Source organism: Schistocerca serialis, chromosome 1 (genome assembly GCF_023864345.2).
Source record: "Schistocerca serialis cubense isolate TAMUIC-IGC-003099 chromosome 1, iqSchSeri2.2, whole genome shotgun sequence".
NCBI classification, from domain to species: domain Eukaryota; kingdom Metazoa; phylum Arthropoda; class Insecta; order Orthoptera; family Acrididae; genus Schistocerca; species Schistocerca serialis.
In genome coordinates this window covers 330022166-330036619 of record NC_064638.1, presented here as the reverse complement: position 1 = coordinate 330036619, position 14454 = coordinate 330022166, and the positions used below count along the sequence as shown (strand labels likewise).

General features: G+C 41.4%; 1 protein-coding gene across 1 annotated transcript in view; it reads right to left on the bottom strand.

Annotated features, from left to right (window-relative positions):
• Positions 1-14454, bottom strand: part of LOC126469923 (protein furry) — a 1144124-nt gene that overhangs the window by 511844 nt on the left and 617826 nt on the right. The window lies entirely within an intron of this gene.

Below are 14454 nucleotides of genomic sequence, written 5' to 3'. Positions count from 1 at the left end.
AACCAGAGCGCTTACCGCTGCGCCACGACGCTGTAGAGAATTATTAATCGTAGAGAGTATTTCACTGCAACGGTTTCATTTAACTGTCGATTTTCTCGACAACGGCTGAGAAGTGCATCTTGGTGCTTTGCCACATTACACCTCTGGCCATGAGCTTTTATTATGCGCAGTATGAATCGAATCTGAATTTCGCAATTGGCGGCCTCCCCTTGTTAGTTTACGAAGTACCAGTTAATAAACAAATCGTTGAGAACACAATCGGTAGTGGAAGCTTATACTGCAGTTCTTACTGAATTTGTGTTTAATATGTACTGAACATTCTTTCCCCTCCAGGAATCGAATCAGCTGTTTCCGAGAGGGACGTCACCGAACAAGCATGCGATGACGACCTCATATGGAGAGCGCCGTGACGTGTCTGACATGCTGTCAAAGGCGTGGCGCCTGCTCGGCCGTATTCGTATTGCACTAGGGTACACTGTACAACGTATTCTAGACATCACATGGCGGACTTGCACCTTATTTGTTGACTTGCACACTGCAAAGCGCCTCAAGCCAAGCGTTTGTAGGCTGAAAGATTTGGTAACAGACATTTACCAAACAACAAGGCCTTGTAGAGAAAGGTCCCTTTTGAGGAAACGTCATTTCATCGTGGAAGACCAAATAGTGTCAGAAAACATGATTTAGAAGATCGAATGCTTTACACCACACTGAGGACAATAGTGACAGCAGCACCAGAGGCATAGCACAAACTGAGAATGAGGGTCACGTGACAGTCTGGAAAGTGTTACAAGACACGAAACATCTTCAAGGAATGCAAGGTTTTACTGAACCAGATGTTAAATCCAGAAAAGCTTTTTGTATTTGGTTACTGGGGATGTGTGCTCAAGACCAACACATTCTGTATACCGTACTACTCACTGATGAAACAAAATTTACCAGAAATAGAGTGTAGAATTTTCACAACACTTATGACAGCCGGATGAAAATCCTTTCACCGTTCTGAAAACAAGACCTCAACAACAGTTTAGCATTATTGTATGGAGTGGCACTGTTGGGGACAGATTAACTCGACCCTTCATTTTCCAAGGAACACTGACTGGAGCATACAGTGGAACACTTAAACGTTTTTCTAGAAGACATTCCACTACACTAACGCCAGTACTTGTGGTTCATTTACGATGAAGCGAAATTTCGCTCTGAAGGGAAGAAGAATTTTAAACCAGTGTTTCCCAAGTAGATTGATAGGTCGTGGGGCGGCAACATCTTGGCCTGCTCGATTTCCACATTTCAGTCCACAGGTCTTTTATTTTCGGGTTTATTTAAAGGACACAATGTATTCAAGAACTATTGGGAATATTGATATTTTTCGCCAGCAGGTTCGAGGAGGACTTCAGCAGATACAGCAGACACGCGGAATATGGATGCGAGTACGAAAACCCAAATGCGGCGTTTAGAAGTTTGGGTTAGAGCTAATGCTATAGATTTTGAACATTTCATTTAGCCATCTGAAGGCAACATTTGCAAAGAAAAAATAGTCGTAGAACGAAGCTGGAATTTTGAAAAGAAAAAGACAGAAACGAAGCAAACTCATAACAACAAAAATGTCCGTAGATAAGAAAATAAATAAGATCATTCTTATTTAAGAATTTTTCGCTTATTTTTAAGTCTTCTATCTGGTCAGAAACAGTCTTGAAAAGACCAGAGAAAGTGTTCTTCCTTTGGTTTTCTACAGCCGAAGAAGAGAGTGATACAAAAATTGGACATTGGGCGGTAATAAGGATCGAACTCGAGCCAAATGCTGAGAAATCTTCTACGCTATCATCCATGCTATGAGAACAGCTGACACTAATTGTATGTATCTGGAAGGCCGCATGAATTTGTGCGCGCAACGGTCTGATTGACTAACTTCAATGCTAATTAACTCGGAAATAGCGCAACATATTGTTTTTTTTTCTTAACAATTATTTCTCAGCACATACTATCCTGCAACACCCTTACAAGCTTTTGAGACCGTTGCTGTCTACCCTGTATACATAACGGCGGTCCCTCCTAAAAATTGTCAGGTGCGTTTTCTCTGGTGGTTCGACAGATATCAGCAAGTTCGTTTTTCCACTGCAACTGGAATCAACCCAAACAAATATTACCCATCTCGTCTGTTCGTTTATCTCTACAAATAAAATGGTTTTTGAAGCGAAATTTTACATGCCTATTCGGCACAGTGGCCCTACGCTTAGTCTAGTGCCATATTTGCTTTATCCACGTGTATTAACAGGGACAGTAAAACACGAAGAAAACCTAGTACTACAGCAGCGACTGAGCAGCGTTGTTGCATGGCGGTAGAAGTCAGCGCAGACCAGAGTGGGTTGTCATTGCTGGCGTACTGGTTATTCTTCTTGCTTTATTGCCCTTGTTAATACATAGTGTTACAACGAATATCGCACTAGACTAATTTGGAACCACTCTACCGAATAGGCACGTAAAATTTCGCTTCAAAAACCATTTTATTTGTAGAGGGAAACAAAGCGAAGTTTTCCATCGACACTGGTAGTCGCATGAAAAACGTGATGAGCAGTATTTGCTTGGGCTGATTCCAGCAACACATCGCAAAACCGAAATTGCAAACATCAGTCGAACCACCATAGAAAATGCTCCTGACGACTCTTAGGAGGGGCACCCTGTACAAAAGGTGATTTCGTGACGATGTTACAAACTTCTAGGGATGATAGACTTGGCTATATATACTAACTTGAGGTAAGGGACCTGGTCCGGAAACGATGGAGTCGACAGTTTTTAGAGAAAATACTTCTGATGCCTCTGACTGTGGACTTACCATACTGCAAGCTCTTTGTTTCTCACATTAGGGAGGAGGTAGTATGGACGAAAGCACGAAAAAATGCCCAGTAAATACGCGATCTAAGGCACATTGCTTGGGATCTATGCACATTTGTTCATCCTAACTGCTTACAACCTCCCACAATGGCGTAGGTGAAGTCGGGAAGAAGAAACTGATATAGGACACTTTCGGTCTATCAAGACGACAAACAACTTCGGATTTGCCTACAACAGCCACCGAACGTACAGCGCATGCGGCCAGTGAGAGACTAAAATCGTCCTGCTATATCAAAAGCCCTTTGTTCTTATACTTACAAATGTAAAATTTATGTAAATTTTATCTCTAAATATAGCGAATTTTAACAGCATAATATTAACAATTAAATCTTTTGTTCGCCTGGTCTTCTTACTACGAAACAACTGTACTCGTAAGGGTTGTTAGAATGAATGGGAAACGTAATTATTTTGTTCCGATATGTTTACAGAAGTCTTCTTTCTTTACATTCTTGGGGATGTTTAAGTTAATAATGTTAGCAAACTAGCTGACTACGACGGTGACCTAAGAGAGCGAGAGGATATCGAAAACTTCGTGCTGCGCTCATGTACTGTAGTTTATATGGCCACTGTAGGCCAGTTACTGAATGCAGGCTTTCACGGCTCATATTTAGTTACTGCTGATACTTGATTTATGGGCGTAGTTCTCTGCCTACAGTTTCGTCTTCCAATGCTGGAGGCATCATCAGAGGTTTTAACAATTCAGAAATCTGTTACAGACTTAAATAGGCTCGACAAGTAGAACTGTTCATAAGCATCCACGCAACGGTCGGTTCGTGACGTTAACAGACTGCTCCCTGAGATGGTAGAGTGGCGTCAACGTATACTGTGGAGCTTGTGGTTGGGAGGAGTCGGCACTGTTTTATTTAGCGCGAAGGCCGAAAACTACTCTAATTTCACTCTTCCTTCTTCTCTGTTGAAACTGTTTTTGGGCTTTGGATTTCCATGTCCTTTCTTTACATCCTAGAGTAGTAATTATTACATCTTGTTAAAATCACAGAAGCACATCATGCACTAGGATCGGGAAACCACCAAATTTATTTCTCTGACACTGCTATTTTAGCAAGATCTAATAATTAATACGCTACGATGAGGCTATAAAAATTCAAAAGCGTAAAAACAATTTCAGTAAAAAAGCAGGAGATTGAAATTGGACAAGTTGTGGGCCTTAGTGCTAAATAAAACAAACAGCGCCGACTCTTCCCTACTAAAGGCTCCATAACATAAGTCGGCGCAACTTCACGAACTCAGGCACTGGTCTGATGACGTCACGAACCGACTGTTCCATGTATAGACGTAAACAGGTCAGGTCGGCTTGCTGAGCACGTTTGGCTCTCTAAAATTTTAAGACAAAACGTTAGGCATAGAATTATGCCTTGGATCGTGGCCTTATGCACATAAATCAAATATCAGAAATAACGCAATTTTAGTTACACAATTCTGGTATATGGCAAATAGTTATCGTTTGTACCTTACATATCCAGGTTATATTTGTAAACTGCTCTCTGTGGTAAAGTCTTATATTACGGGGTGTGGTCTGAAGAGAGTCGAATTCTACATTTTTATTATAACGTCGGCACAGTACGCCACCGAGACACTCTCAACTGACGGTAGTTGATTTTCACAATCAGAAGTTCACAGTCACAAAAATCCCTGCAATTACGCTACATAATCGAAGATAATCGTAGCAAATACTCCCAACTGATGGTAACAGCGAAATCCATTCTTCACACACTGCAGAATAAAGCGCGCACGCGCACGCACGCACACACACACACACACACACACACACACACACACACACACACACAAGAATTATGGAGGACACTCCTGCAACTGAGCTTCGTACGAAACACAAAATCCGCTGTTTCTAGATACACGGCACCGAAAAATGTTTAGTACCTATTGACACAGTATACAGTTCATAAAAAGTCACCACAGAGACTAAACAAGACAAGCTTTTTTCATAGTTGGACACAACAGGTAGTCGTGTGCAAAAAGAGTACAGTAGAAAGAGTTTTTCGTTTATGTTCAACAACAAAACACGAATCACATTTACGGAAAAGGCAATAAAACTGCTAAAAAACGCACACATCCAGAACTATGTGGGACATTTAATTTCCATTAAAACTAATTTTCCGCTACAAGCGCCAAAACTAATTGCCCGATTTGGTTTCTGTCTGTGGCAGTTTCGCAAATCGACTCTTCTGACATTCGTTTCACCAAGAATTTTGTTTGATCAGGAGGTCTGTAACAGCAATTTCGTAATAGCGCCAATTTTATGCTGATTTTCACAGAATGGGTATTATCGCTTTGCTACCCCCCGGGGTGACATTGATGATAGCAAATAACCTGCTCACGTGTTATTCCCCGCTCCCAACACTTATATATGCTTTCATTTTATGTAGGTATGTCATTAGCAGCTGCCTAGCTGCTTTACTCTGTAATAGCCTTCCTCCTCTTATATTCGCAGAGTTAATGCGTTAATTACATCTCTACGTTTATATCTTCAAGCAAGTTGATGTCAGTTGTGTAAATACTAGATGTTCAAGATACAAATGACAGATAATGTTATATTGTTACGCCTGTTATCTTCCGTAGCACATGCTTTTGCAATATTCTGTCACAACTATATTTCTTTCAGAGAGCCACCTAAGTTGTAACAAATTTGGTATTGTTTTTCTCTGGTGTCGATGGGATTTTCTGTTCGTTTCTTTCTTTACACTACTTCCTCTTCAAAACGGCTCCGTTAATTTCAGAGACTGCGTCTACTGACAAAACACGAAGTATCGTTAGCTGACGCTGTAATCTGCAAGAGAATACTTCAAGGTAACTGTTTTATATTATATTCCGCATCAACTCTCTCTCTCTCTCTCTCTCTCTCTCTCTCTCTCTCTCTCAACATTTACAGTTGAGTTGTACTGACACCGACTTTCCCAACAATAGTCAATCATGAGCTGCTCGATGTAACAGATCGTACTCTTAAACTGTCAGAAAAGATTTAATCTTTTACTTCATGTCTGAGGCGTTTTATGTGCAGAATGGTTCCCTGCACACCAGAGTTCCACCGTGTTCAATAAGTCGATAATATTTTCTAGTTTCTCTTTCTTAATTTATTTCAAATTAATTTCTTGATTCACTTATACTTAACAACTATTTAGTGTCATCTTCCTTGATGAAATGTCGTTCATTATCTGTCTAAGTACATTTTAGTTCTGCGTTCATAACATACGACATTTCATGTACTAGTTGTACATCCTGATTTCTATGGTACGGACCTGTGACGAACTTACCAGCATAATTAACCCATATAGTTATGATTCTACTTTTTTCCCTCTGTTCAAGTGAAATTTTCGGTTGATATTGCAGTAACACTTAATTTGGGGCTTCATTTTTGATTTTAGAAACCCAACACGAACACGTAACTTTCTTTTCCTTTTTAATGACCATTCTTCCAGTCTCCGTTTCCTTCGGTAGGCGAAGTACGTGTCATATTTTAAAGATAAACTCCCATCCGGTGTGCCAAAATGTGTAGGAATTTCGTGAGATCTCTACGACGGATCGGGACTCCTGCTTTTCATGGGATAAGACCGTCGAAAAGTGTCATCCGGATAGCCTCATTGGTCGACTTGAAGCCTACATGTGAACTTTTCACCAACCTACTTTCCGGCACTCAATGGAGGCTTAGCTAGACGAACACAAAACCCAGAATGCAATAATTTCGGGTCGAATGCCGGTACAGTTCGCAGTTCCTAACTGTGAGAAAGGTTAATATTCCATGTAATTTATCTCTATATCCGAAATTTAGCAATGTTTTACTGCTATAATTTTTCTTTCAGTTATTATTGAGCCTCTTTCGTAGCGCACTATTGACGCAGGGTGTCTTTCCTGTAACATTTTCACATCTTATCGTTTCACTTCTAGATTCTTCCAGCGATACAACTTTTTCTTCTAGAAATTGTCGAAGCATGGTACGACTGGTAATTTTTATTGCTATATAAGGAATGCACAATGTGTGCAACCTAATTTTACCAAGACGGCAAATTCGGCATGGATTGCAGCACTGGTGATTAAAGTGAATGAACATTGCGCGAAGGGCACGTATTAATGAAGTTTCATTCCGTGGCACACCAACAGGTCCGTATAATAACGCTTTCAGACACCTTTGTTGAGTGAAATTTTTTTCCGATGAAAAACAGCTTGCAAGTACTACATTTACCTGGTAGATTTCAGGCGTGTTATAGACGCAAAAGACTTCGTTAGTGTCACTGGAATATACAAAAAACCATTTAATTTAGCTTTCCGTAATAAAAAAATTCTCCTGCTGTGATACAGCTTTTGAATAGTACACAGAAATGAGGTAACGCCTGGCACGAGCTGACCTTTCCCACATATTCCCATGGATATCCAATCTCGCTTTCTATAAACAAACGTTATAAAATGCGCAATGAAGTATCTGAAATCTGCTAGGATATTACGCTTGTTTTCAGGACTTACTGAATAACGTGAACTCGATGACAGGATCAGTGTTCGTGTCTGGTGAACACTAATTGGCGACTCACAAACACAAATTCACCGTAGCGCGAAGATTCACTTTTGGAGTGACGACGGCGTTTCCTCGTGGTGTCGCCTCCACAAAACATAGAAAGCTTTGGGCAACCATTCTGATTGACAACAGTTCAACACTTTTTCACTCTCTGTAGAGGTTAGTAGGAGGTCCGTAGCACATACTTCGATAGTAACTCGGACGCGGCCGGCAGCATTCAGTTGGCGCGACATTGTGGACCAGCAAGCAATCCGTGCTTAAATTTTTAGTGTGATTTTAGACTGGAATTTTTATCAACTGTTCTTTCTTTTTGAAGTTTGGTACGACAATCTTTTAGGCTGTTGCCTGCACGAGTGTATTCCTTGACAAGTTAAATGTCGCCACGCCATACGTTTTGTTTTAATCACTATTTTTTCCTACGTCTACCACGTATGTGTCGTTGAACCTAGAAAAGCACAAACATCATATGCACATCAAAGAAAAGTGTATTCTTTGGCAGCATTTAATGCAATGCTGCTCAGTTCCAGCTCAGAGTTTATAAAAGCATTCTCACATAATTCGAGAGAGACAGCATTGTGTGCTGCCTCACTGAAAGCGCACATTCTCAACGACGCTTCATGCCAGGCGAGCCTTTTCATCCACCGATTATCCATTGCCAGTGTTCCTGAGCCCGTGGTAGTATCTGTGCGTGCCCTGCGGTTAGCAGTACTCGTGCAGACGATCCTAGGTGGTACGATTCGGCAAAGATAGTGATTCCCCTGGCTTGACGCATGGTTCCTTGCTACTTGCTGCTACGACCTGGGCATAAAATTACAGTGATAGTCTGACTTTCCCTCGTCGTTCAGTTGATTAATAGGATACGATAAAGTTAAAAAGGTAATAGGATACGAGCGTCTGAAAGTTTCGCGCTACTAGTTTGGAGACGTATAGAGGCTGACATATTAGTGGTGACAACCTGATACTTTGATGTAGAAAGCATGACGGTCGCTGGAAACTGGATAAGTTGTCAGTGTCACGGCAGAATCAGTTATGGCAAGAGTGAAACGCAATACAAAACCACACATCAAATTGAGAAGGTGTTGGTCAAGCATACAATGATTGGCCAGAACATTATGACCACCGACCTATTATCGGTATTAAACCGTCCAGGCGGTAGCAGCTTTACTGGCGAGGAATGACTGCTATTCAGATATACGAATGGCGCATGTAGTACCAGTAACCGTGCTGCCCGTGGGTAGAATGGGGAAGGCGCGCAATCTATTTGAGTTTGACCGAGGGCAGATTATGATGGCCTGGAAACTCTGCACGTTCGAAAATTGCACGACTTGTCGGGTGTTCGAGGAGTGCTATGATTAGTGTCTTCAACACATGGTGAAACCACGTCCAGAAATCGTGGGGTTGGGCGGTAACCCATCATTACATCTGTCGGACTTCATAGGCTAGGCAGACTGGTAAAACAGAACAGGCGCCGAACTGTGGAAGAACTAACATCAGACTTTAATGTTGGCAGAGTACAAGTGTGTCTGAACACACAGTGCACCGAACGCTCCTAACGATGGACCTCCGCATTCGACGACCCATGCATGTGTCAATGTTAAGACCAGGACATCGGCAACTACGACTAAAGAGGCACGTGACCATCGACACTGGATGATGGTGCAGTGGCGAATCCGGCGTCTTCCAGGGGAACAGTTCCTTGACACATGTACTGCGGGACAGAGACAAGCTAGCGGCGGGTCCATTATGCTCTAAGGAACATTCACTTGGGCATTCAATGGTCCAGTGAAGCTCGTGAAAAGCACCATGAGGGTCAAGGAGAATCGCACACTGGTTGCAGATCACATACACACCTTCATGACGATCATATTTCCCGACGGCAGTGGCATTTTTCAGCAAAGTAATGCGCCATTCAGAAAGCTAGTAATGTGATGGAGTGTTCCAAGGGTCACACTGGCGAGTTCCAGTTGATATTCTGGCTCCCCAACTCGCCAGATCTGAATCCGATCGAACACATCTGGGATGTAATTGAACGTGGCGCCAGAGCTCATCGCTTCCCCCCTCCCTCCCCTCCCCAGCGCTTGTATGCGCAGATGTGGTGTCAACTACCTCCAGTGACCTACCAAGGCCAAATTGCTTCCATGCCACGACGCGTCGCCGCTGCTACTCGTGCTAACGGTGAACATAATGGGTATTAGGTAAGTAGTCATAACGTTGTGGCTGATCAGCGTGCATTACTAAACGGGTAACCCGGTTCATGGCACTCAGTCCCAGTTGCATGCTGCCTATGTAATGGCTTCCAGGCGTAACAAAAGTCTGCTTTTCAATATTTCATTTAATTACTGAACGAATTAAAAATTTGAAACGCTGTCACATTCTGCTCTTTAAAGGGTTAATATTTTAACAAAGTAAGACAAGCAGTGCACTTATAAATTATGTATAATGGGAAATCAAATAACAACGAGACATGTGGCAAACAGTATTTGTATATTATTTCAAAAGCTGTTAATACATTTATTCCACTGTGAGACAGTTGATCCCTTCATGGAAAAATGTTTTCCAGTTTCCTATGGAACGAATGTTTTTTCTCAGGGCTCAAAAAATCTGAAAATCGCATGAGGAGACATAGAAGTTGTGTGGAGTATTTGTAAAGGCCTCCCAGCGAGACTTCTGCAGCGTAGTCGGAAGAACAGTACACCTACTCGGGGAAAGTCATGACGCCGTTTTTAACTGCAAGGCCCCCCTGCTTATTGTCTTTCTGGAACATGGCATCACGACTGACGCACAGCAGTATGTGGGCACTTCGCAAAACCTGAATTGTCCCATCAGGTGCAAACGCCCAGGAATGTTGACAGACGAGATCATTCTGTTACAGGATAATGCTTGCCCACATTTTCTCAAGTTTGTTTCGACTACGCTGCAGAAGTTTCTCTGGGAAGCCCTTACAGATCCTCTACACAGTCCCGAACTCTTCCCAAGTGATTTGCATGTTTTTTAAGCTCTGAAGATATGCATTGGTGGTCGTTGACTTGCTCTGGACGTAGAGGTTCATACCTCGGTACAATCATGATTCTGTAGCAGGCAACCACAAAAATCTTTCTCTACTGACCGACTTGTCTCACAGTAGGATAAATGTACTAACAGTAACAGCAACTACTTTTGAAGCAGTGAACAGTTCATTTATTTTTTCCATCGGTCTAGTTTTCATTTGACTGCCCCTTAAATATGCCCCCAGGCAGCGTAACTAATGACACACAAATTACCCAGACAATATTCATCCAGTATTTGAGAATGAGAGCAATTAGACAGTTACAAAAAACTTTGCACACAATTTCAGACTTTTAGGAACCTTTCTCTTGAAGACATCCGTCACATGGCGATAGGAAAAATGTTTAATGCTCACTACATTTTTTCTGCTCGTGTACGAAATCTCCAGTGTCATCGCTAACACATCTGTATAGTAATTAGAAGATTGTTTCATAATGTGAATTCAGTTCTTTAAAGAGTCAGGGGTTTACTGGTACTTAGGTTATAGATGCCAAGGACACAAACAATGAGTTGCATTATAATATCAATAGTACAGGGGATGTGAACAGGAACAGCGTGCACTGTTGCCAGATCTCATGACGTAAACACCACGTGTCACATTCCTCTCCCACCCTTCTAGGCCGTTTGGGTGAGGTAAGAAAGGTAGGAAATTCAGATGCGCACTGTCCCACTGGTAGGGCGAGCTGCCAGGTAGCCAGTCTTCCATGACTTTAGGAGGCTACAATTTAAGATTCACCTTATCTTAATTACAGGCTGCCCCACGCGCTGTCAGATACATTTTCTAAGCTGTTTCAGTAGATATTTGCAATTTGTAGCTGGCATCGCCCGAAACAAATGCTGCCGATCACGTCTTTCACGCGATGCCCAGTGTCACCAAAATGTGTCAGTTGTTTTCCCATCATGTACAAAATGATTCTGAAGTGGAATTTTACGTACTATTCGAAAGAGCAGTTCCACATTAGTCTAGTGTGGTATTCCTTTAATCAATACGTATTAGCAGAGACATTAAAACATCAGGAATAATCAGAACTCCAGCAGAACATATGGCAGTACACACATAGCAGTGACAAAACAATCCTGGAAATTAACACCCGATGCCACTAATCTATCACCCTCAGATAAGTGCCATGTAGTTCATATATGTAACACAGACATCATCCAGACTATTATGAGCGTATCCTCAATTCATCTCAAAACAAAATGTCACCATTGTTATGCGTAAATCATGGGAATCTACAAATTTTTTAGTGTTGTAAGAAGTCTACCACAGTAGAAAAATAACGATAAATGGAAATACTGTTGGATGATGGCCACATTGGGCTGTATCAATTACAATATGATAGGTGCTGATGGCAATAAGGAAACAGCATATCAAAATTAGGAAGAAGAAAGTTGGGAGAGCATATGCTGTATGTCTCAAATACTGTAGTTTTAATGGAACATTTGTTAATGGCAAAATATAGTGAAGAGCAAATTAATAGCTCTCCAGAATGATGACCAAATAAGCATTGTTCTTGCACCTTTAATTATACATTGTTTAGTAGAGCATCTGCAGACAGGCATTACTTTGTGCAACAGTATATTCCTGTGAGGTGGACTCACACACACAGATCTACGTTAAGAGTTGGGAAGATTTAAGTGTTTAATACACGTATTGTTCATTTTTCCCACGTGCTTTTCGAGACTGAAATGACTCTGATACCAGATTTTCGGGAAGAGCAGCATGTATCTCCTACAGGGAGGGCTTAGTGTAAATATCCTCAGTGATTATATTGGAAGCCAGTCCCGATGCAACAGTACCATTCTATAAGATAGAAAACTCCCTCAACGCCAACACATATGGACCAAGATCACAACGGGAACAAAATAAGCAGCCCTACTGCAGCATCTACCACAGAAGCCGTGCTGACTAAATGATCACTCTGCATTGGATCTTCTATTAACCCAACCTGGCAGGCCGCGGACTGACGAGCAATACTCTCAAAAAATATTGGTCGAATAACTGTCTTGTAACCATCTTCTTTTGTGGATGGATTACATTTCCTTAAGATTCTTCGAATATAATCCACCCCCCCCCCCCACCCCCACCACATCCCTGGCATTTGCCTTTGTTTCATGTAGCCATTCCTCTTTAGATCATTCCGGACAGTTACTCCTAGGTATGATACGACTTACTGTTTCCACCAATAGTGTAATCGTACAGTACACGATTTCTTCTTCCGAGTACGTGGAGTACGTTACATTTATCCACGTCCAGTCTCTGAACCAGCTGTAGATCCTCTGTGTTATGGTACTCCTAACTTCTTACAGATAACGGCATCGCCCGCGAATCGCCACATGTACATCTACAAACGTACTCCAAATGCCACTGTACAGTGCATGGTGGAGGGTACATGGCAACAGTATTATCAATTTTCTTTCCTATTCCATGTACACAATTATTAAATAAAAAAATGACAGTTTCTTACCTCTGTACGTGCTGTAATGTCTTTTATCTTAGCCTTATGATTGCTACGTCAGATATATGATTGTGGATGCATGATGTTATCCTAATTTTCACTGAATGCAGTTTGTTGAATTTTACCGAACATTGGTACGTGAGAAACACGTCATTTTTCCGAGGTTTTCTGTTAAAACTTTTTTTCGAAAGGAGTATACTAACCTGATACGCTGCTAGCGCCTCATGGAGCCTCCAACACTATCCAATGGATCCTTTATACTGATGAGGCTGCTTGACAGGTCAGCCACAGTCAATCACATAATGCGATTTTTTCAGTAACCACTTCTTTTGTGAATGAATTACATTGTCCTAAGATTTACTGAGCCCAACATCTGCTTTTCCTTTACGTCGTCATTCCACTTTAGGTCGCACCAAATGCTGACTCCTAGACATTTTACAGTAGTTACTGTTTCCAGCAATAGAGTAATAGAGGAGTACTCCATTTTTCTCCCATGCATGCACAGTATGTTACATTTATTTACGTCCAGTCTTTTTTCCAATCTTTGATTTTGCAGTCGACCGACATTGATAACTTTCTTGTTATAGACCACCCCTACATCTTTCCGTATCACGGTAAGTAGCATGTATGTATTTTGTAGGCAAACCATTACTGTCCGCCACAAAACACATACTTAGGTTGTATATTTAGTGGTGCATTTGTATTAAAGTTAGACTTATATTGTAGCTTGACAGTTACATTATATCACCGTACCATCAAGCGATAGATACAGCAAAATCTCGATCTATTTGCAAAATTTTTGATAATCGTGATCCCACAGAGGAATCATTGACCGACTGATGAAGTATTCTGATAGCTAGTTAGAGAGGCACTCCCCTACTCTATCCAAACTTTTCTAATATCCACACTGTTCACTAAAGATGACATACATATGGTACACTGCATAAAGCTCTGCCCAGACGATGCTAATGTGAACCAAAAATCAGATATCATCATAGGATATGTGGTGGAGACCACTTCCATCATCTAGCCTCGTCATACCTGCGTGCTATCCTAAGTGACTTGAGACTCTGTACTCTGAATCAATCTCTTTCATGTGGTGTAAATTATCAGATAGCTTATAAAACATCACTGTGTTGTTTTTAACAGTGTTCGGCATTTGTCTACTGGGACAATAACAACAGATGGAAGTTGACTGCTGTGCAAGTAAACTTTCCAGATAATAAAGAATGAGAAAAGATTATAAAGTGTTCTGCCTACCTACAGTTTTAATTAACTGGCTATAACGATGTGGAGATTGTTCATGCAAATTTGAACAAAAACGATATATGTATTATACAGAAGTGTTATATTAATTTCGACACCATACCTAAAACCCACTGTCAAACTGATGAAGACTGTTTAGAAGTGAGGAAGGAGTCATTCAGATACATTATTTCATCAAGGCTCACTATGATGCTGTCCGAAAGGCACAGGGAGGAAGGTTTGTGAAACACAGCAGGTGCCATCATCACGACC